Source organism: Ovis aries, chromosome X (genome assembly GCF_016772045.2).
Source record: "Ovis aries strain OAR_USU_Benz2616 breed Rambouillet chromosome X, ARS-UI_Ramb_v3.0, whole genome shotgun sequence".
In the NCBI taxonomy this organism is placed as follows: domain Eukaryota; kingdom Metazoa; phylum Chordata; class Mammalia; order Artiodactyla; family Bovidae; genus Ovis; species Ovis aries.
This window is the reverse complement of record NC_056080.1, coordinates 116,831,304-116,857,347: the sequence shown is the minus strand read 5'-3', so window position 1 is coordinate 116,857,347 and position 26,044 is coordinate 116,831,304. Positions and strand designations below refer to the sequence as shown.

At 36.5% G+C, this 26,044-nt stretch overlaps 1 protein-coding gene and 1 pseudogene across 23 annotated transcripts in view; one reads left to right on the top strand and one right to left on the bottom strand.

Moving 5' to 3' along the window:
- KLHL13 (kelch like family member 13) overlaps positions 1-26,044 on the bottom strand; it is a 447,719-nt gene that overhangs the window by 127,979 nt on the left and 293,696 nt on the right. The gene's annotated exons all lie outside the window — the stretch shown is intronic.
- Positions 14,780-15,652, top strand: LOC106990692 (uncharacterized protein NKAPD1-like; annotated as a pseudogene).

Genomic DNA, 26,044 nt, shown 5'->3' with positions numbered 1-26,044 from the left:
ATAAAAAGGAATGAAATAATGCCATTTGCAGCAACATGAATGGACCTCAAGGTATCATACTAAGTGAACTAAGCCAGGGAGAGAAAAACAAACATTATGATATTGCTTATGTGTAGAATCTAAAAAAAATGATACAAATGAACTTATTTACAAAACAGAAATAGGCCCACTGATACAGAAAACAAACTATGATTACCAAAGGGGAAAGGGGGGAGGAGGGATACATTAGGAATTCTAGATTAACATAAAGACACTACTATAAATAAAATAAAATATAAGGTCCTATTGTATAACACAGGAAACTATACTTGATATTTTATAATAATAATATGGGGTAAGAATCTGAAAAAGAATATATGTGTGTGTGTATAACTGAATCATTGTGCTGTACACTTGAAACTAACACAACACTGTGAATCAACTATACTTCAATTAAAAATTAAGTAAAAATGCAAACTAAAAGAAGTACAATAATATAAAAAAAATTTCAAAAGCACATAAGACAATACCAGATGACATATAGACACACATATATACATACATAGAAAAAGCATAAAAATATTCATAGGAATAAGAAAATTTGGCATAGTTGTTACCTCAAGAGAAGAAGGGTGAAGAATGCAACTAGGGAGGGATACACTAAGAGTTCTGCCTGTATCTAACATTTTGCTAAGCATCTGAAACAAAAATGGTAAAACATTAAGATATTGCACTGTTGCTTCCCTTGTGGCTCACCTGGTAAAGAATCTGCCTGCAGTGCGGGAGACCTGGGTTCGATCTCTGGGATGGGAAGATCCCCTGAAGAAGGGAAAGGCTACCCACTCCAGTATTCTGGCCTGGAGAATTCCATGGACTGTATAGTCCATGGGGTTGCAAAGAGTCACACACGACTAAGCAACTTTCACTATGTGAGCGTTTGTTATTCTGGCCTCTGTACTTTTCCCTACAGGGCTTCCTTGGTGGCTAGTTGTAAAGAATCCACCTGCTAATGCAGGATATGTGGGTACAATCCCCGGGTTAGGAAGATCCTTTGGAGAAGGAAATGGCAACTCACTCCAGTATTCTTGTCTGGGAAATCCCATGGACAAGAGGAGCCTGGTGGACTACACCCGGGTTGCAAAGAGTCGGAAACGATTTAGCAACTAAATAACAACTTTTCCCTATGCTTGAAATGTTTTAATAAAAGAAACAAAAAAAGTATCATATATTATCTCTGCCCTAAATTAGGGACTGTGTAGACAAGCAGACAAGACATGACATATAAAGGCCAACATTTAAGGGAAAAAAAAAAAGGACAGGACAAATATATACCCAGACACATACTGTAATTAAAAAGACACAATTCTCCATGGCCATAAATACTCTGACGAATAAAAGGGAGACTAGTTGTTACTCAGAGCACACACCTGACAAAAACCTAATTGTGGTTTTGCCTTTAAAACATTCTACTTGGATCACAAGAAATAAAACTGACAAGACTGTTTCTGATAGCTGAGATATCTTGCATAAGCTTAACTAATTTTACTCTCAAGCATTTAAGTAATTCACAAATCTAATAATTCTCAATCACCTGTCATATACTTAGATAATATTTCAAATAGAGACTCTAGTTTATGACTTAGTATTTAATTAAACCCCACAGTCTCACTTTCCTACCCTATCTAAGAACCAACAGCTTTAAAAATAATGAGATTTGAGATATGCCTAGCCAATTCTACTCCATGTAAGGAAAGCCCTGCTTATGAACTAAGCTGATGTTATGCAAAATAAATTTTAAGAGTTTCTATAATCATATGTCTTCAACTAAAATTTTGATAAGTACAGTGAGAAAAGGAAGATGACAGAAAAGATCAGTGAAAAGTGCTCAACATTACAAAATCGAACATGGCAACCTGTAGAAAAGTTGTACATAAGTGCTCTTCTCTCTAAATCAAGTTATATGTAGCAGTGTCATGAAAAATTCAAAATCATTTTGAAATCCCAAACTTTGGAATTTAAGGAACAGAAATAATTTGTTACTTAAAGGTTAACTTTTAACATGTCACACACTATTGAATCCTCCAGCTTTCACACATGACAGACAGCACACTCCCCTCCCACCCATGGCACTAATACGTCCTACCGTAAAACAATAGAGCACGAGATTTGAGCTGGGTGATGATTCTTCCCTAGAGAAATTCTAAAACCAACTAGAACCATGTAGAATGTTTCCACATAAGCACCCCTAACAAAATGTGCAAGGCTACAAAGAATAACAGTAGCACTGTACAAACGGCTGCAGTGACAGCTGATTTCAGAATATACCTTTTATGTAAGAGATCAGCCTGCCTGGATTCCTCCAACCAAATATACTCGATCCCCACGTTCCATAACCCATAGGTTTCTTCCTTCCCCTGGCTGTATGCCAAGACTAACACACTTTTAATAATTTCACTTTTCTTGCTGCAGTCATGGGGGCAACCTGCTCCACATGGTCACTACCATTTTGCTCTTTATTGATATACCTACACCATGCAGTTCCATTGCTTTTTGCAATAATACCACTCCTTCCTTCTTCAGTGTGATCCAATGGAAGTCTCTTTTCATGTTGACACTTATAAAAGGCTTTATGGATGCCTTTGGGATATATTGTTGGTTAATGGAATCATTTGTCTTTTACCAATGTTGAAGGAAGTTATTGTCCTTGTATTAATGTAATTCTATCTGATTTTCTAATAGTTACTATTTTCATATAATAAGGGCTAAAATTCATCTTAATATACTTAATTATCTGACCCAATCAACCTCAGTCTGAGGTTAAGTACGCCCCCCCACCCATGCACCTAGTTAAGTAAGTATTCATTTCCCATCATTCCCCTCTCCAGTGTTTCTCTGGAAACTTACTAATTTGTCTCAGGCTCTTCAAAGTCCATTCTATACAATCCATTCTATGTAACAGACTGTGAACTGTTACATACACATCTTGCAAGAAAATAGAGGTGAGAAGTGAAAATATGGGTAAGAAAAAATAAAAACTATCATTTATATCAGTGGTCCTCAAACTTCACTACGTATTAGAGTTCTCTGGAGAGCAAGATGAACACAGACAGCTGGGCTCTACTTCTGAGTTTCTCAGTCAGTTGATGAGGGATGGATCCAGAGAATTTGCTTTTCTAAGAGGTTCAAAACGAATGCTCCTGCTGCTAGACCATGGATGACACTTTAAGATCTAAGATTTACAAATAACATGAAAGTTTTTATAAAAAGTCCAAAAGAATTTTTAGTTCACTGATTCCTAAAATGTTCACATTCACTCTTGCCATCTCCTGTTTAATCACTTCCAATTTGCCTTCACTCATGGACCTAACATTCCAGGTTCCTATGCAATACTACTCTTTATAGCATCGGACCTTGCTTCCATCACCAGTCACATCCACAACTGGGTGGTGTTTTCGCTTTGGCTCTGTCTCTTCATTCTCTCAGGAGTTATTTCTCCACTGATCTCCAGTAGCATATTGGGTACCTACTGACCTGGGGAGTTCATCTTTCAGTGTCCTATCTTTTTGCCTTTTCATACTGTTCATGGGGTTCTCAAGGCAAGAATACTGAAGTGGTTTGTAATTCCCTTCTCCAGTGGACCACATTTTGTCAATGCCAAAGAATGCTAAAACTACCACACAATTGCACTCATCTCACACGCTAGTAAATGCTCAAAATTCTCCAAGCCAGGCTTCAACAATATGTGAACTGTGAACTTCCTGATGTTCAAGCTGGTTTTAGAAAAGGCAGACAAACCAGAGATCAAATTGCCAACATCCATCTGCTGGATCATCGAAAAAGCAAGAGAGTTCCAGAAAAAACATCTATTTCTGCTTTATTGACTATGCCAAAGCCTTTGACTGTGTGGATCACAACAAACTGTGGAAAATTCTTCAAGAGATGGGAATACCAGACCACCTGACCTGCCTCCTGAAAAATCTGTATGCAGGTTAACAAGCAACAGTTAGAACTGTACATAGAACAACAGACTGGTTCCAAATAAGGAAAGGGGGTACATCAAGGCTGTATATTGTCACCCTGCTTATTTAACTTATATGCAGAGTACATCATGAGAAATGCTGGGCTGGATGAAGCACAAGCTGGAATCAAGATTGTCAGGAGAAATATCAATAACCTCAGATACGCAGATGAAACCACCCTTGTGGCAGAAAGTGAAGAAGAACTAAAGAGCCTCTTGATGAAAGTGAAAGAGGAGAGTGAAAAAGTTGGCTTAAAGATCAACATTCAGAATACTAAGATCATGGCATCTGGTCCCATCACTTCATGGCAAAAAGATGGAGAAACAGTGGAAACAGTGGTAGACTTTATTTTTCTGGGCTCCAAAATCACTGCAGATCGTGATTGCAGCCATGAAATTAAAAGACGCTTACTCCTCAGAAGAAAAGTTATGACTAACCTAGACAGCATATTAAAAAGCAGACATTTCTTTGCCAACAAAGGTCCATCTAGTCAAGGCTATGGTTTTCCAGTAGTCATGTATGGATGTGAAAGTTGGACTATAAAGAAAGCTGAGCACCGAAGAATTGATGCTTTTGAACTGTGGTGTTGGAAAAGACTCTTGAGAGTCCCTTGGACAGCAAGGCAATCCAACCAGTCCATCCTAAAGGAGATCAGTCCTGAGTGTTCATTGGAAGGACTGATTTTGAAGCTGAAACACTAATACTGTGGCCACCTGATACAAAGAGCTGACTCATTTGAAAAGACCTTGATGCTGGTAAAGATTGAAGGTGGGAGAAGAAGGGGACAACAGAGGATGAGATGATTGGACAGCATCACCGACTCAATGTACATGGATTTGAATAAACTCCAGGAGCTGGAGATGGACAGGGAGGCCTGGAGTGCTGCAGTCCATGGGGGTAGCAAAGAGTCAGACACAACTGAGCAACTGAACTGAAAGGAAGAATTAACTGGAAAACTAACACAGTAAATTGACCACTACAAGAATATCAGTTCCACAAAGACATAGATTCGTAAGATAACTAGGAATAAGCTTAAAAAGAAATGTGAGAGACTTTTAAAAATAAAATTTCACAAAATAATTTTTTTAAGTGAGTCACTTAGTCATGTCTGACTCTTTATGACCCTATGGACTGTAGCCCACCAAGCTCCTCTGTCCATGGGATTCTCCAGGCAAGAATACTGAAGTGGCTGCCATGCCCTCCTCCAGGGGATCTTCCCAACCTAGGGATCGAACCCAGGTATTCCACATTGCAGGCAAATTCTTTACCATCTGAGCTCCCAGGAAAGGACCTGAATAAATGAATACATGGATACAGATACCCCCCAACACAGAATATTGAAGAACAGACATTTTACCTAGAATTCACATAGAAATGCAATGCAATCCCAATCAGATTAGCAAAGGGTCAGATTTTTCTTGTGGAGGAGGATGGATATTTTACATGTTGAAACTATAGTTCAATGGGAGATGTAACACATAAAAATTGCCCAAATATTTTGTTAAATAAGGGGGGAAGCAACTTCCACTTGATGTACTATTAAGGTACAGTAACTATCAAAACAGTGTGGTACTAGTATGGGAACAGACAGAAGGATCAACAGAACAGAATCTAAAAATAGATCAAAATAAATATGGTTATTAACTATGGTGAATGTGGTAGTCACAATTAGCAAAAAGAGATGAAATTTTCAATAAATATTTGTGAGGAAACTGGATACATTAGTGGGAAAAAATAGAAGTTCTCTCTATACCATATATGTATACACCTCAGAGGAATTAAATCTCTAAATATGGAAAAAAAATATAAAAATAGTAGAATAATATACAGGAGATTTTTTCCTGTTTAATGATCACATTTTCAAATTACAAAAAATGCAGTTTATTTTCTTCTTTTTAATTGCAGTTAACATACAACATTATATTAGTTTCAGGTGTACAAAATAGTAACTTAATATTTTTATAGAATACACTCCATACAAAAAGGATATTCCCTGTGCTGTAAATTATATCCTTGTAACTATTTTATACTTAATAGTCTGTACCTCTTAATCCCCTTCACCTAGTTTGCTCCTCCTGCCACTTCCTATCCTTGGGTAACAACTAGTTTGTTCTCCATATCTGTGAGTCTGTTTCTATTTTGTTATAATTGTTCATCTGTTTCATTTTTTAGATTCCACAGATTAGTGAAAACACTGTATTGGACTTTCTCTGTCTGGCTTATTTCACTAGATACAAAACCGTCCAGGTCTATCCATGTTGACACAATCGCAAAATTTCATTTTTTATGACTGAGTAATATTCCATTGCATATATATATCAAGTCTTCTTTATTAGCCCATCTGTTGATGGATAACTGAGTAGTATTCCATTGTGTGTGTGTGTGTGTGTGTGTGTGTGTATATATATATATAAAATCTTTATTAATTCATCTATTGATGCATACCTCATGTGAAGAGTTGACTCATTGGAAAAGACCCTGATGCTGGGAGGGATTGGGGGCAGGAGAAGGTGATGACAGAGGATGAGATGGTTGGATGGCATCACCGACTCAATGGACATGAGTTTGAGTGAACTCCGGGACTTGGTGATGGACAGGGAGGCCTGGCGTGCTGTGATTCATAGGGTCGCAAAGAGTCGGACACGACTGAGCAACTGTACTGAACTGAACTGATGTATATCTAAGGTGTTTACATATCTTGGCTATTATGAATAATGCTATGAACACTGGGGTGCATATATCTTTTATAATTGGTATTTTTGTTTTCTTTTGATAAATACCCAGGAATCAAGTTGCTGGATCACATGGTAGTTTTATTTTCATTTTTTTGAAGAACATCCATAATATTTTCCACTGTGGCTGCACCAATTTAATTCCCACTGATAGTACACAAAGGTTCCCTTACCTCCACATTCTTGCCAACACTTATCATTTCTTGTTGTTTTGATGATAGCCATCCTGAGAGGTGTAAGGTGCTATCTCACTGTGGCTTTGATTTGCATTTTCCTGATGATTGGTGATGTTGAGCATCTTTTCATGTGTCTGTTGGCCATCTTGTGTGTCTTCTTTGGAAAAACACCTATTCCCTAATCATTATTTGTTTTTTTAATATATTGAGGTATATAAGTTCTTTATACATTTTGGATATTAAACCATAAAACTCCTAGAAGAAAGCAAAGGCAATAGACTCTTTGACCTTGGTCTTAGCAGTATGTTTTAGATCTGTCTCCACAGAAACGGGAAACAAAAGCAAAAATAAACAAATGGGACCTAATTTAATTTAAAAGCTTTTGCACACAAAGGAAACTTATCAAGAAAAGAAAATGGCAACCTACTGAACAGGAGAGAGTATCTTTTTAACAGGACATAAAAACAATCTAAGGGCCAACAAAAAACACAGAAGCCATAAAGAAAATAAAAGTGGTCTATATGGTTGTTAGTTTAAAAAGAAGTTACAAATTTATATGCTGCAACACACTTAAAAGACAAGGGGAAGTGGAAAGGGACTGTAACGACTACTACAGGCGAAAGGTTTTCTTTTGAAATTTTTATTTATGTACTTATTTTTGGCTGTGATGGGTCTTCATTGCTGCTAGGGCTTTTCTCTAGTTGTGGAGGGTGGGGCTACTCTCTAGTTGCTGTGTGCAGGCTTCTCATTGCAGTGGATTCTCTTGTGGAGCACAGGCTCTCGGTCATGCAGGCTCAGTAGTTGTGCCTTCAGGACTCTAGAGCACAGGCTCAGTAGTTGTGGCACACGGGCTTAGTTGCTCCACGGCATGTGGGATCTTCCCGGATCAGGGATCAAACCTGTGTCTCCTGCATTGGCAGGCAGATTCTTTACCACTGAGTTACCAAGTCAGTCCCAGGCAAAAGTTTAATGCTCACCATACATAAAGTAGTCCCCCCAAAATCATTTATAAAGATGAGGAACCCAATGGGCAAGTATTTGAACAGGCCTTTCCTAGAAGAAGAACAACAAAGAAGCATAAGAAGAGAGGTTCAACCTCAATTTGTGTGAGTGCGTGTGTCAGAAACCAAGAGAACTTACAGCATGTTAAAGACACATTATTATCCTTCGCCACATTTAAAAAAATTTACTGAGTTATAGTCAATATTAGATAAGTTTCAGGTATACAAAAAAGTGATTCACAATTTTTAAAGGTTATACTTCATCTATAGTTATTATAAAATATTGGTTACATTCCTTGTACTGTATAATATAGCCTTGTATTTTCTTTATTTTATACATAGTAGTTTGTATCTCTTAATCCTTCACTTGTATCTTTCCCCTACTTACTTGCCTCTCCCCACTGATAACCACTATTTTGTTCTTTTATCTACAAGTATGTCTCATTTTTGTTATATTCACTAGCTTGTTTTATTTTTTAGATTCTACATATAAGTGATAACAAACAGTAATTGTCTTTCTGTCTGACTTATTTCACTAAGCATAATATACACCAAGTCCATTCATGCTGCTGCAAATGGCAAAACTCATTTTTAACGCCTAAGTAGTATTCCAGTGTGTGTGTGTCACCTCTTTTTATCAGTTCATCTGTTGATGGACACTTAGGTTGTTTCCATATCTTGGCTGTTATAAATAATGCTGTTATGAACACTGGGGTGCATGTATCTTTTCAACTTAGTGTTTTCTTCTTTTTTTCAGATATATACCTAGGAGTGGAACTGCTGGATCATATGGCAGTTCTATTTTTATTTTTTGAGAAACCTCCATACTATTTTTCCACGTTTTTACATTCAAAAGATAGTAAGACACTGCTCAGATCCTACTAAAACCATGAAGAATCCTGTATCTTCACTTAGACAAACAAGAAAATGACAAAGTAACAGAAACCATAAACAAAATGAAAAGACAACAAACAGAATGGTAGAAAGTACTTGCAAATGATATGACTGACAAGAGATTAATTTCCAAAATATATAAACAGCTCATTTATAGCTCAATATAAAAAACCAAACAACCCAATCAAAAAATGGAGAGAAGATCTAAATAGATATTTCTCTAAAGAAGACATATAGATGGCCAAAGGATACATGAAAAAATGCTCAACATCGCTATTTATTAAAGAAATGCAAGTCAAAACTATAATGAGGTATCACCACACACCAGTCAGAATGGCCAGCATCAAAAAGTCTACAAATAATAAATGCTGGAGAGGGTGTGGCAAAAAGGGGACCCTCATATACTGTTGGTGGAAATGTAAACTGGCGCAACCACCATGGAGAATAGTACGGAAGACAGAGTGAAGTAAGCCAGAAAGAAAAACACCAATACAGTATACTAACACATATATATGGAATTTAGGAAGATGGCAATGACGACCCTGTATGCAAGACAGGAAAAAAGACACAGATGTGTATAACGGACTTTTGGACTCAGAGGGAGAGGGAGAGGGTGGGATGATTTGGGAGAATGGCATTCTAACATGTATACTATCATGTAAGAATTGAATCACCAGTCTATGTCTGACGCAGGGTGCAGCATGCTTGGGGCTGGTGCATGGGGATGACACGAGAGATGTTGTGGGGAGGGAGGTGGGAGGGGGGTTCATGTTAGGGAACGCATGTAAGAATTAAAGATTTTAAAATTAAAAAAAAAGAATCTAAAAATAGAATTACCATAGGACCCAGCTACCCTATTTGTGGGCATATATCCAGACAAAACTATAATTTGAAAAGGTACATGCACCCCAATGTTCACTGCAGCACTATTTACAACAGCCAAGACACAGAAGCAACTAAAATGTCCATCAACAGATGAACGGATAAAGAAGATGGAATACTACTTAGTCATTAAAAAGAATGAAATAATGCAGCAACATGGATGGACCTAGAGATTATCATATTAAGTGAAATATGACAGAGAAAGCCAAACAGAATTATGATATTGCTTACACATCTAAAATAATGATACAAATGGACTTATATACAAAACAGAAATAGACTCATAGGCACAGAAAACAAACATGGCTATCAAAGGGGAAAAGTTGGGAGAGGGATAAATTAGGAGTTTGGGATTAAAATATATATATTACTATATACAAAATAGATAATCAATAAGGATCTACTGTATAGCATAGGGAATTCTACTCAGTATCTTGTAGTAATATACAACAAAAAGAATTTTCAAAAGAATATATATGTGAATCACTTTGCTGTACATCTTTAATACATTATAAATCAACTATATTTCAATAAAAATTTATAAAAATTCTTGGTACAATAAAAATATTTTTTTGTTTCCACGAAACATATTTTTAATTTAAAGAAAGTGACAATGTAATGTACAACATGGTGACTATAGTTAATGATACTGTACTGCATTTGAAATTTGTTAAGAGTAAATCTTTTTAAGTCTTTGTTTTAATTTAAATTTATAAGAGTAAATCTTAAAAGTTCCCATCACAAGAATAAAGAGCTGTAATGATGTACAGTGATAGATGCTAAGAATAAAGAGCTGTAATGATGTACAGTGATAGATGCTAACTAGACTTCCTCAAGTGATCATTTCAAGCTATACACAAATATCAATTCATTATGTTCTGTAACTGAAATTAATAATGTTATGTGTCGATTATAATTCACTTTTTTTTAATTTTTATTTTTACTTTATTTTACTTTACAATACTGTATTGGTTTTGCCATACATTGACATGAATCCACCACGGGTGTACATGCGTTCCCAAACAGAGACGGAGCAAGACAATGAAGAAGACAAAAGCTTACAAAAAGCCTTTTAAATGAAATCTTTACAGAAAATCAGAGAAGATAAAGAAAAATTTATTGCACATTTTACTGGAGAAGGCAACTAACTGGGTTCATTATTAAAGCTTCCAGTTTGGGGTTAGTTTAAGAAAGGAGGTGAAGGTTGTTTTTTCCCATCCCCATGCTAGCTGGTCAAAATTGAATTTGTCCTCCATGTTCCAAAGGGTAAAATTCTTAAGTGCTTTTATATTACAGTAATCACCTTACCAGAAAGCTGTTTATTCAAGCAAAATGAGATTCATAAGCTATCTTAAAACAAAAATTCTTTTGTCTCCAATATAATGGAATAATCAAGCTCCAAGTGACTTGAAAAATCCAGATGCAAGGCAGTGTTTTTATTACATTTTCTAGTATTACAAAAGTAAAGAATGAACCATTTTATTGTCTTTGCATTGGAGGCCTTAAAGCTTAAAGATACTAGTTTTCAAATCAATTTATAGCTGAAACCTGAAGTCCATGCTGTAAACACTAAGCAAAACCTAAACAATAGCAAAAGAAATGAAAGTATTTCTTTCCGAGTGGTAAAATCAGCATTTTACCACTGATTTCTTTAAAAAGTGTCAATTATTCCCCCAATGATTTAGGTCAATATGAATAGAAGATGCTTATCCTTTGACTATATTTTGGACAAAATATTTACGTGAAAAATTTGAAAAATGTAAACAGATTTTTAAAAGCCTACTCATATATTATATAATATTTGTTATATATTTGTTATTCTGACCAAGAAGAATGTATTGAATTCTACCCACATGATCAACTAATTATATTAAGAACTCTTTAACTAAGATCCACTGTAAGTTATAATCTAATAATCTAATAATCATAATCTAATCAATCTTAGCAAAAAATATATTTAATTGTAATCTGTCTTCTAAAAGTTTATTATATTCTTCAAAATTAAATTAAAAAAAAAACAAAGAATTTCCTTTTAAAAAGAATACCGTTAACACACCATTCAGTCATAAGCAGCATGAGTCAGTTCAATGAAAACAACAAACATCTGGCCTGATCACAATTAGTACAGTCCATTTACTAGAGTTTTATCTCTTTTTAGTGAGTGACTTTCAAATACGGTAAAAACCTTTAAATGACAATTCACTAATCAGAGCTTCATAGAAAGCCAACATTCCAGACAAAAACTTTTCCAAAATAAATCTCCACTTTATTAATTAGGTCACTCAGCTTACACTGTGCAAGGGATTCAAGGGAGTACACAGAACATGCAGGTCTGGATAAAGATAATAGTTTTCCTGGGCCCCTAATAAGTTTAGCAAACTTAACAAAATTAAAGACAATAAGGGAAGTGTAGGTAACTCTATACTTTACACAATTTTTCATATCGATAGTATCAGTCATATTATGGGATATATACAGGGCTGAGGTTTGTTGATTAATCAAAAAAGTTAAAATAGGAATCATTTGTGACTTGCCTTATCATTTGATCTAGAGACAAGGCTTTTCCTTTGTATATAAGCCTGCTAACTGGATCTTTTTCCACAAGTTAACCTCACTCAAAACAATGAATGCATGAACTGTGATTTATAGATGTCTCCTTCAAAACAGGAAGAGAAGAAAAAGCCACTTGTACTAAATCCTTAGGAGTTTTTATAATTTCCTTCAAATCTTTTTAAAGTGCAGGTCCAGGACTGAAGTGAACTGAGTGACATCTCACGCTGAAATTTTTCAGGGGTTCCCCAAAACTCAGTAATCAAGATAAATGCTAATTTAATGCAATACTTAATGATGAAAGATTGGATGCCTGTCCTGCACAATCAAGAACAAAACAAGGGTAACTGCTCTCAATAGTTTTATTCAATAATGTGCTCAAAGTAGTAGCCAGGGCAACAGTCAAGAAAAAAATAATAAAAGGCATCAGATTGGAAAGGAGGCAATGAAACTTTCTCTATTAGCATATGACATGAACTTACACATAGCAAATCCTAAGGAACTGAGTAAAAAGACTGTTAAGAATTAATAAATGAGTTCACCAAGGTTACAGGATACAATTTCAATATGTAGAAATCAGCTGTACTTCTACAGTTGCAATAAAAAATATAAAATAGAATTAAGAAAAAATTTCATTAATAAAAGCACACAAAAGGAAAGAACACTTTGGAATAAATTTAACAAAAGAAGCACAAAAGTTGTACTCTGAAAACTACAAAATATTGCTGAAAAATAAGATCTAAATAAATGGGTATATATCCTATGTTCATTGAATTAATAATGTTAAGATGTCAATGCTCCCCAAACTGATCTGTAGATTTAATATAGAGCCTATCAGAATCTCAACTGACTTCCTTGTAGAAACTGTCTAGCTGATTCTAAAGTTCATATATAATTGCAAGGGAGTTAGCATAGTCAAAACAATATTGAAAAATAAGAATGAAGTGGAAAGACTCAAATTTCCTAATCTCAAAACTTTCTAACAAGCAATGGTAATCAAAACAGTTTGGTATTGGCATAAGAACGGACATAGGGATCAATAGAACAGAACTGATAGTCCAGAAATAAAGCCATGTATCTTTCGTCAATTGCTTTTCAATAAGAGTGCTAAGATCATTCAACAGAGAGAGGACAGTCTCTTTAACAAATGGTACCACACACAGTTGGATAGCCACATGCAAAAGAATGAAATTGGACCCTTACTTCATACCATAAACAAATATAACTAAAATGGATCAAAAAGCTAAATGTTAGGGCTGAATGATGAAATAGAAGAAAACATAGAGGTAACTCCCTATGTCCTCAGTTTTGGCAAACAATTCCTATGATACCAAAACCATAAACAACAAAACAAAATATAATTTGAACTTCATCAAAATTAAAAACTTTTATATACCGAAGCACATTATCAAAAAAAGTGAAAAGACAACCTATAGGATGGGGGGAATACTTGCAAATATATGTCTGACAAGGGATTAATATACAAAATTCCAACTCATCAACAATAAAAAATTCAATCAGGAATTGAACAAAGATCATGAATAGATATTTCTGTACAGAAGATACACAAATGACCAACAAATACATGAAAAGATGCTCAACATCACTAATCACAGGCAAAATGCAAATCCAATTCATATTGAGATACTACTTCTCACCCATTAGGATGGCTATTATGAAAAACAAAACAAAACCAGGTAATAATGAATGCTGGCTAGGGGATGGAGAAATTAGAACCCTTGCATAGTATTAGTGGGAATTTTTGCAAAACGGTGCAATTTCTGTGGAAGAGTTTTGCAGTTCCAAAATAAGTTGAACATAGAATTACCATATGATTTGCACATCCACTCAAAGGAATCCACCCCAAAGATTTGAAAACAGCTTATCAAACAAAAACAGTTACATATATGTTCATAGCAGCATTATTCAAAATAGCTGAAAGCAGGAAACAATGCCAATGACTATCAATTTGTGAATGAATAAACAAAATGTGTTATATTTATATAATGGAATATCATTTAGCCATAAAAAGGAAGGAAGCTCTGATTCATGCTACAACATGGATGACCACTGAATATAATACACTAACTTAAACAAGCCAGTCAAGTAAGGTAACATATTGTATGACTCCATTCATATAAAATGTCCAGAATAAGGCTAACCATAGAGATGGGAAGTAGATTTGTCGCTGCTTAGGGCTGAAGGAGATAGTGGGTGGTAGGACTGTTATCTAAAGAGCAGGTGTTTATTTTTCTGGTGATAAAAATATACCAAAAGTGACTGGTAATATTTGCACATATCTGTGAATTTACTAAAAATTATGGAATTGTACATCTTTTTTTTTTTTTTACTGAAATACAGCTGAATCACAATGTCGTGTTAGAGACTACTTCCTCCCTCCACCCCCACCACACGAGGCTGTGGCGCATGGTGTAGAGCTGCCTTTGAGCCCCAACTCTTTGCTTCCCAAGTGGGAGGAAATCTTGTAATGGAGTGGTTCCTCATCTCACAAGTGCCTGATTGCCTCAAGATCAAGGGATTGAAAAATGTCCCAAGTGTCCATGGGGTAAGTTCTCTTAAGGAATGTCATCTGGCACATAGATGCTCACAATAAGATACAGGAGGAATTAGAGAACTGGAGAAACAGATGGAAGATGCTTACTGGGGGACCAAAAGGAAAATGTGACCCAGCAGTTCAAGCCAGATACCTAATGATGGTTTTGATGAAAAAAGTCAAGAGACTATTGGAAGTCAAAGAATGAAATTTCTGGAGCAGTGGATGATGATTTTCTTAAGGCTAAATCCTGGAACAAGTAGTTATATGATTATGAAGCTAACACATCAGACAGATGGGGTCACAGTGGCTATAAAGAGTTATACCCTCAAGAATCTGAAACAGACAGTGATCAATAAGATAGTACATGCCGTCTAATGGGGAAAAAACATCTACCTACAAACACAAAAAGTCATCTACCCACAAACACAAAAAGTCAAAGAAATCCTACCAAAAAAATAAGGAAAAAAAAGTCACACAAAAACCAGAAGAAAAGCAAAAAGGAAGCCACAGATAGAACAGCTGATTCCTCAAGTGAGATCTCAGAAGAAACTGGGGCTTCTAGTGCTAGGAAAAAGAGACAACCATGGAAGCAGAAGAAAAAAATCTAGGAAAGTCTCTCAAGAAATCTGCTTTATTCCTAGAGGCAGAAAGTGACACGTCCCAGTCAGATGATTCTGCATGCAGCAGTTCCGAGGAAAGTGAGGAAAGAGACACTAAGAAAACCAAAAGGAAAAAGAGAAAAAAGCCCACATCCCTACAATTCACACTATTCATTGTACAATGAAATACAAGAGAGGACAAAGGCACAAATTGGAAAGTGGCTACAAACGAAAGGTCTGCTGAGGGTTCTGAGGATGACTAAATGAGAAAGAAGCATTCTTGTTTCCTGCATGATTGGATATTTATAGTTCTTACATCTTGGAGTTTGCCAGTGACGTTATTGCTCAGCACAGGAGGCCTGAGGTCAGAGACCTCCTGTGCCATCTACCTAAGTTCTGTCAGACTTCCTGTCTTCTATTTTGGCCTATTAAACTTGATCCTCTTACTGTTAATAGGGAATCTGTTATTTTGCTATGAAGGTTTCTTGAAGAGATTATTTTTGTGATTAATCACATTTAGAATAGAGTGCATATGCAGCAAATTAAAGGACCCAGATATGCAGATGATAGCACTCTCATGGCAGAAAGTGAAGAGGAACTAAAGAGCCTCTTGATGAGGGTGAAAGAGAAGAGGGAAAAAGTTGGCTTAAAATTCAACATTCAAAAAATGAAGATCATGGCATCCAGTCCCATCACTTCATGGCAAACAAATGGGGAAACAATGGAAATAGTGACAGATTTTATTTTCTTGGGCTCCAAAATCACTGCAGACAGTGACTGCAGCCATGAAATTAAAAGATGCTTGTTCATTTTGGAAGTAAAGCTATGACAAACCTAGACAGTGCATTAAAAAGCAGAGACACCAATTTGCTAACAAAGGTCTTTATGGTTTTCAAAGCTATGGTTTTTCCAGTAGTCATGTATGGATGTGAGAGCTGGACCATAAAGAAGGCTGAGTGCCAAAGAATTGATGCTTTCAAATTGTGATGCTGGAGAAGACTCTTGAGAGTCCCTGGGACTGCAAGGAAATCAAATTAGTCAATCTTAAAGGAAATCAACTTGAATATTTACTGGAAGGACTAATACAGAAGTTGAAGCTCCAATACTTTGGCCACCTGATGTGAAGAGCCAACTCATAAGAAAATACCCTGATGCTGGGGAAGACTGAAGGCAAAAGAAGGGCGAGCAGCAGAGGATGAGATGGTTTGAAAGCATCACCAATTCAATGGACAGGAATTTGAACAAACTCAGGAAGATAGTGGAGGGGAAGGGAGCCTGGCATGCTACAGTCTATGGGGTAACAAAGAATTGGAAACAATTTAGCAACTGGACAACAACAAAGGACCCAGAAAGCTGAATCCAGTAATGACCTGGGTATACCAATTGCAATGTCAAATTTGGGGAAAGCAAGGGCTTCAAGAGATGGATTGGTGCTCATGCTATATAGAATGGTATGATAAAGGAATACTGTGTTGCTCTGTTTATACAGTAAGTGCCACAACTTGACTTTTTTTGTCCTTAGCCTTAGTGCTTTGATCTTTCTGGATATTGGCCCCACAGGCGTGGTCCAGTTTACTTAACGAGGAACTGAACATAAGAACAAACACCTTCCACTCAGGATAACATCCACAGACAGCGGTTACAGGTAGAAACAGGGGTTTTTGTCAAATTTCCCTGCTGGACAGGGTCTGTGGTTACACTCTATATATACCTAAACATGGTAACTGAATAGCAAAAGGTTTTCTAGTTGCATTGCTTACTGCCTAAATGTACTTATATTCAAAATTATTTATTTACTTGTCATAGGTTAAGTCCTAAACCAAATGAGGAAGAATTAAGTATCAGTCATGCTGTCTAGTCATGTTGTCTAGTGGTGTGCTGAATAGGATTCAGAACAAGCAACAGTCATTTAAATGTTGTCTTCCTTGCTCATTTTTTAATCTGCTAATGAACTTTAGATTTTCCCTGAAACTAGGTTGAATCAGTTCTAAAGTAAAATGGGTTTCTTGGGACATATCCAATTCTTCCTAGTCTGCCTTTGGATTAAAGGACCAAGTAGAGATCTTGTTATTTCCTTTTACTATCTACTGTGATCCTACTATGTTAAGTCTTAAGAAACCAAAATATCACTGGAAGGCTGGCTGAACACAAACGAATTTTTTTCATTATGGCAGATCAAGTGACTTTGTTTTTTCCTGGCTGTCACTTCATGCACTGAGTAAAAAGCTTGAAAACTCAGGAAAAAAGAAAACTCCCCAATGTGCTTGTTTCAAGTATAAAGCAAAGTGATTCAATTATACATATATATATATATTCCTTTTCAGATTATTTTCTATTACAGTTTATTATGAGATATTGAATATAGTTCCCTGTGTTAAACAGTAGGACCTCATTGGTTATCTATTTCCTAATATAATAGTTTGTATCTGCTAATCCCAAACTACTAATTAATACCTCTCCCACCTTTCCCTTTTGGTAGCCATAAGTTTGTTTTCTACACCTGTGCGCCTTTCTGTTTTGTAAATAAGTTCATTTGTATCATTTTTTCAGATTCCACATATGATATTTGTCTTTATCTGCCTTACTTCACTTACTATGATAAGCTCTAGGTCCATTCAGTTGAGTTCAGTTGCTCAGTCATGTCTGACTCTTTGCGACCCCATGAACTGCAGCATGCCAGGCCTCCCTGTCCATCACCAACTCCCAGAGTTTACTCAAACTCATGTCCATTGAGTCTGTAATGCCGTCCAAGCATCTCATCCTCTGTCATCCCCTAGGTCCATTCATGTTGCTGTAAATGGCATTATTTTATTCTTTTTCATGGCTGAGTAATATTCCACTGTATAAATGTACCACATCTTCATCTATCAATGGACAATTACATTGTTTCCATGCTTGGCTACTATAAATTGGAACTGTACATTTTAAATGAATGGCTCTATAAATTCACATATTCTATTTATGTGAATTAAAGCTCAATAAACCTGCTTTTTAAAAACAATCTAAATTAATACAGAAAACCTATGATGAACATTACACCAGCACTTTAAATAAAGACAGCCTTGGTATTACTGATAGTATTACTGATTTTTTTAATTTCCTCAAGCTCCAGTATGGCTCAGCAGGGCACTGCATAACCAATGACAGCTTTTTAAATCTTAAGCATTTCAATGGACCCCTGAAATTTCAGGAATCACCCAATACATTAAACTCTCTTTTATTAGAAATAGCTTCCTTTTCGTAGTTACATTTGAATAGTGATTGTGATATTTAAATAATGTAACCACAGTAATTAGCACAAATGGCATAGAGGTTTGTTTCATATCAAGCCACCGACTCGTGATGACATGGGCAGTGCAAGCAAAATTGAAAAGACAACTAGTGAAAAGATCCCTAGTCAAGAGAATTCAATGCTTGGTGGCATCAATTAATATCACTTAAAGGCTTTTGACTTGTTCAATCAGGCTCTTAATATACTTGGTTTGGTGGAGGGTTGCTGGGTAAAATATAGGACCATCCAGTTGAACTCAAATTTTAGACAAACAGTGGATACATTTTTAGTATACAAATGTCAACAATACTGCATGGAACTTCGTTTTATACCAAAAAAAAAAAAAGTTGCTGTTTACCTGAAATTCAAATTATCTGAGCATCCTGTATTTTTATTTGCTAAATTTGGCAGCCCTAATTTGAGGAAATAATTGCTAGTAGAGCAAACCATGAAACTGAAAATAGCCAGTGAGGGTGGCTGTGGATTTTGAATCTGACCTATGAACTACAGTTTCGTGGATTTCTTAATAAGAGTGAATAAAAATCACTGGAAAAAAAACAAGAATTCACTCTGTGAAATATTTTGATTACTTAACATTTCCAACCACTACTCCATCTACCCCAATAGACTAGAAAATAAAACTTTTACAATTGTTTACATATTTGCTTACAGAAACACACAATGCTTTCTAATATTTTCAACTAAAATATTTCTCCCTTCTTTCCTGAATTTCGTATTACTAATGATAAAAGACAGGTGTAAGCTTTTGGTTTGGGTTAGTATTAAAAAGAGAAAAGAATAAAGTTCAACTGCAAGTGTCCAGAATGCCAAGCCTTATATTTAGAGCTTCCATCTCCCTTCAAATTCAGGACCCATGCTTGAAAGCCTCCTTTCCTCTAGACTTCATACAGAAAGATGGCCAGCAGTCCAGCTGAGAGACCTACAGCCACCCCCAGCACAGAGGCCCAACCTCCCCTCCCTCACACGGGCAAGAGCTCAGAGGCACTTGTATTCCAACCTTTATTTGCTTTCTCAAGGACATAAAACAGTTCACTTAAAAGAGCTTTAACCAAAGTGCTTAGAAATTATGAGAGGAGAAAAAAAGATGGGACAAAGAGAAGGGGGAAAAATGTATTTTAAAAAATGTTTCTTCTCACAATGTGTATGAGAAGGGGGAAATACAGCAAGGGACGATATAAGTATGTTGCTTTTAGTAAGTTCATGTCCGTCTCGGACTGCTGCTCACTCCGTTAGCCTGTGTGATCTTTACAACATCTCACTGAAGCAGAGAGGTGTAAGTTATAGCCAATTACAAGTGAGGGGATTGAATAAAACCTTGAGCAAATCATCTGCTATTATAATAACCTATATCATCACGAAAAGGCCAATCATATAGACATTAACTAATTACCAGGTATTTCACATTTTCATTACTGCACTGGTTGTCTTTAAGTTTCATTAAGGTAGAAACTGTCTTAGAGATCCAACTTAATATCTTATTATTATATACATGCTTATATATATATGTCATTGTTCAGTCACTAAGTTGTATCTGACTCTTTGTTACCCCATGGACTGTAGCCAGCCAGGCTCCTCTGTCCATGGGATTCTCCAGGCAAGAGTACTAGAGTGGGTTGCATGCCCTCCTCCAGGGGATCTTCCCAACCCAGGGATCGAACCTGTGTCTCCTTAGTCTCCTGCATTGGCAGGTGGATTCTTTACTACTGAGCCACCTGGGAAGCCCACAATACTGTATGCATACACAATAGAGTACTAAGCAGCTATAAAACAGAATGAGGAATATCTCCATATACTACTGCAAAGTTATCTTCAGAATACATTTCTAAGCAAAGCAAAACAAAAACAAAAAATCCTCAGTGTGTACAGTCTGCTATTGTTTATCTAAGAAAGGAATTGGGATGGCTACATATATGAGAAGGAGAGAAAGGTAATAGTTGGACTTCTTTGAATATGTCTTCTTTTGTAGACTAGACTTTTGAACTGTGTAAATATCATACACCTAATTCAAAATTGCATTTAAAAACCAATATAAAATCACAAGTAAAATTAAATAAATGGCCCAAACTGTGTATCCTTGTTGGCTGTATAATTGTATAAACAGAAATTATAATTCAAGTGACTTTAAAACACAACTTAAATGTAGATTTCTAGTGGGATATACTTTAAAGACCAAAAAAAAAACCTGCTACAAAGCACAACTGTGCAGACATGCGCACACACACACACACATATTGTAAATAGCTTCCAATAATCACATTGTTGATGGCCATGTAGGTATTGTTATTCTGGGGCTGTTGCATATATATATGGTAGGATAAACAAAATGATCATTATGTAGATATCACTGAACCTCTGTATTTGTCAAAAGGGGATACATATGTAGTTATCATTGAGGTTAATTAAATTTGAATGGTCATTATCAATAAAAACTCATGATATAGTTTATCCTAAAGAAAAATTATAGTTGTATTAATATATTCAAGAAAGGCTTTAAAACAATGATCCATCTAGTAGCAATAATACTCCTAATAATTATATTGTGATATCTAAATAACATTCCCCTCCAAAGAAAGAAACAAGGGCTCCATTTTCTAAATGGCTGATAATGGGGTCTAGAGCAGAAATGTACAAGAGGACCCTGGAGCATCTTACACTGAAAAGTAAGGAAGCCATCAAAGACTCCTAGGGCCATGTCAAAAGGCACTTCAAAGCCAATATAAATAACCTTCCATTGCCCAAATATGGGATCATTTGAGGATCAATAAGGGTAATAACTATGAGGACTGAAGCACATCATATATGTCTAAATGCAAGAGTTCATAATCATGCTAAAAATGATCACTGAGCATTTCTGGAAGGTGGTAAAGAACCAGCGAATTATTTTGGAAGCTGGAAAATAACAGGGAAGTATCAATCAGTCGTCTTGTCTTTTCCATGTGATTTCTACATCAGGATAAATGTACCATAAAAGAGGTAAGTGCAAACACTTGGGAAATAGTGAGGGCGGTGTCAGCATCAGGAAGATGAATTGTGGAGCACCAACCACAATGTGGAAAACCAGTGGGGAAGTGGAGAGAGTGACAGCAAGACCAGCTTGCAGACTGTCATGGTGGTATAAAGAGAATGACAAGGAGGTCTGGAAATGAAATAGTGGTAATGAGGAAGGAGAAGAGTGGACAGATTTAATCAACTAATTGGATGAATCAGAGGAGTGCAAATTATCAGTAAAGTTTTTATATCTTGGGTGATTAATGGATGGTAGTGCCATTAACTAAATTGATGATTCTAAGTGGCAGTGCAAAAATATAATTGACAGTTCTAAGGAAAAGCAACACTCTTATCAAATTCCAACAAAATTCAAAATTATCCTTAGAAGAAAATGCACACTGGCCAATTAGGGAATAAGGAAAAAGAGGAAAAGAAGTAAGTTCTGGTATTCTCCTTCTTCCTAGAATCTTTACTTTTCCCATAAGATCCATTTGTACTCCCAATGTATACATATATATTTTTGAATGCTGACTATGTTCATTTTTGGCTTTCGTTTATCAGAAGACACTTCCAATAAGTGATCTATACTCATTGCTTCCAGGACGAGTCCAAAGTCCTCACTCAACCAAATTTCTAGCTCTGTGACTAGATAAAAACCAAGTAATTGTCAAGTGTTCTCCTAGGCAACTAGTACGTACATTTCCAGCAATTCTCAATACCTGGGAAGGCAGACATAATTATGTGAAATGCATCAATGAGGACCCTGAGACCCAGAGATCTTAAATAACTTGTCCAGTGTCAAAACTGGAATTTAAAACCCATGAATCTCTTCTGGATCAAGAACTGCTAGGTGCCTAAATGAATGCTGGTCACAGAACGACCACTGAAAATATTTGGGAACTTCTCCTACTTTTTCACAGGATAAATTATAGCACCATTTCTTTCAGTAAAGCAGAAAGAATCTTACTTTCCAATAATATCTGATCATAAAACGTCATGTTTCTATAGCAAATGTCACAATTTATAGCAAAATTACCTGAATATAAAGCCAAACAATCCTTTTTAACACATAAAATGAAAATTTACAGTATCTTACAATATAATGCCTAGAATGAACCAGTTTGGAAGGAACTTCATCTGTTCAAAATGCAGCAAAGAAATCAGTAAATAAGAGGTCTCAGAGACAAAACACATGTCACAAGTTCAAGCACAAATGCACATTTATATCAGTAACTAACATGCCCCTTAGTCCTTCTAGTATAATTCCTAAGAAGCTTGGCAGACTGGTTTTAAGCCTGCAACAAATCATTAGGGGGCAAGAAGGGACCCACACAAAGGCACACTGACAACTGCACTGTATAATATTTGACAGCAATAGGAAGGGGAAAATCATAGAAACCAGCTCAAGGAAGGTAAGGAGAGCACAACACTTGAGAACCATATATCATAGAAGCAAACAGTACTACAAGTCTCAACAGGTCCTAAGGGTGTCTCTAAGAGACTGTTAGTAATAGGTGTAAAGATGGCCGCAAGTCAGCAAGAACAATATTCAAACGAAGTATTTAAAATGAAAAATATATTGGCGTTAAAGGGGTAGATTGTTATTTAAAATGAAAAAAATCTAGAATGTTTCATTTGCCAAGGAATCAAGAAATCTGACATTTTAACTGTCATGAGCAGTATCTTCACTTTTTATTACCTTATTTTTAATAAACATATAGCAAATTTTCCTAAAGTTGCATCAACCATTTTAACCCTGCTATTAAAATAAATCTTAGAATGTATAATGAAGTAGTGGGTAATGATAACATGCATATTAAGAGATTTGGGAGGTTATAGCAAGAAAAATTCACTCCTCATCACTATACATCTATTAACGAAGAAAATGCATATGAGAGATATAGTTTACTATCTGTACCTTCATTACTAGTAGAAATAATACAGAAAAGTGTCCATTAGGATATAACTTCATTTCCAAGCCTCAAGACACATACACACCCCAGTCTGCCTCCGTATTAGGTGTTCTTCAGGCTCTTGACCCTCACAATGCAATGCTCTACAGTATCTGAGCAACACTAACATACAGTCAGTTCAGTTGCTCAGTCGTGTCCCACTCTTTGCTACCCCATGGACTGCAGCATGCTCGGCTTCGCTGTCCATCACCAACTCCAAGAGTTTTCTGAAACTCATGTCCGTCAAGTCAGTGATGCCATCCAACCATCTCATCCTCTGTCATCCCCTTCTCCTCCTGCCTTCAATCTTTCCCAGCATCAGGGTCTTTTCCAATGAGTCAGCTCCTCGCATCAGGTGGCCAGCGTACTGGAGCTTCAGCTTCACCATCAGTCCTTCCAATGAATGTTTGTGATTGATTTCCTTTAGGGTTGACTGGTTTGATCTCCTTGCAGTCCAAGGGACTCTCAAGAGTCTTCTCCAGCACCACAGTTCAAAAGCATCAATATTCCAGATACAACAGTCCTTCCATCCTTTTGGTTAAGAACATGAACTCTGGGTTCAAATTCTAACTCTGACCACTGAATAGTGTGATCTGGGCACTTCATTCTCATCTGTAACATGGACAGTAAGGGACTTCCCAGGTGGTCCAGTGATTAAGAACCTGCCTTCCAATGCAGGGGATGTGTGTTGGATCCCTGACTAGGGAACTAAGATTGCCACATGCCCTGGGACAACTAAGCACTGCACCCAGAGAGAAGTCTGTACATAGTAAGATCCCACATGCCACAACAAAGGTCCCATGTGCCACAACTAAGACCTGATGCAGCCAAAAATAAATGAATATTTTTAAAAAGGAATGATCATAACATATAAAAAGTGGACAAAAAAGTACTTGGTACTTAACATCACTGAAAAAAGGTTAGTGATACGTAATTTAGAGTACACCTACAAAGAACCAGGCACTGCGCAGGGCATTAGGGATACTGAGATGAAAAAGGAACAGTCAACACCTTCAAAGAACTCAATCTCTTGGGGAAAACAGACCATTAAAATAGAGCATATGTGTGCTGTGAATAAAGGTATGTGTGCTATGGGGCTATGGAACATCAAAAAGGAAGACAACCCAACAGATTCCCAGAGGATAGGTCTCCTGTGTCTTAAAGGAAGTTAGACAAGCAAAACAAAGGCTACTGCAATGTCTCCTGAGGCACAGTTAGGTTTAATAACTGCACATCATGTATAAGTGAATGTGAGGTACTTTCTGTTTGTAAACTGCAAAATGTTAAATGCACATTCTTGACTAAAGCTACTGAAAACACCTAACTGGCCCCAAACCTCTCTGCCATCCACCAATCAGGCAGCCTGAAATTTCACAATAGAGGCTCATCTGCCAAGCATGCCTTACATTCTTTTAGAAAATGCAAAACACACCTAAAAGTGGAGGCAGATGAAAAGAGAACTAATCGTTAGGAAGTCCTCTAGGTATCATGTACTTTACATTATTTATTTCACCTAATCCTCACAACAACCTGGTAAGGAAGGTATCCTGATCCTCATTTTACAGATTTAAAAAAAAAAAAAAAAAAAGCAGTTTCACATGGTTAATTAATGTGCCCAAAGTCACACAACTAAGTGGATGACCTGGGATTGTAATGCTGAAAACTTGAACTGCAATCACTAAACTACACTGCTCTTCTGGTATACCGACCTGGAGGTAACACACATTAAGGGGTCACTGTGTTAGTTTGATGGAGCTGCCATAACGAAGTACCATTGACAGGGTGGCTCCAATAACGGAAATGTGTGTCTCACAATTCTGGAGGCTAGAAGTCCGACATCAACGTGTTGTCAAGGTTGATTTCTTCTGAGGCCTCTCTCCTTGAGAGAGACGGCAGATGACCTGTGTCTTCATACAGTCCTCTCTCTGTGTCTTAATCTCCTCTTCTTATGAGGACATCGGTCATGCTGGATTAGGGCCCATTCTAAAATATCCTATCTCCAAATGTAGTCAAATTCTGAAATACTGGGGGAATTAGGACTTGCACATCTGGATTCAGCAGGAATCACAAACAATTCAGCTCCTAGCAGTCACACAGTGAAAAAGATCCTTCTTTGAAAAGTACATGGGGAAGGACCTTAAATGTTCATAAATCATAAATGAAATCTGTGAAGGTTTTTTTGAGAAATACAGGTATGTACTTACAGCAAGAAGGAGCCAAATGGTCAATGATTACCACTCCCTAGGGAGTAGTTTGGAAATGTGTTGGGGTGCTTTTACAACCCTTAATTATTGAGGGGAACCACTCTGACAAGAGGCCAGAGGCATGGAATGTGGAGCAGTTCCACGTAACAAAGAATCATCCCATATCCCAGAGGAGAAAAATGCTCTGTCAGACTAAACCCAATACAGGTATCAAGAGCA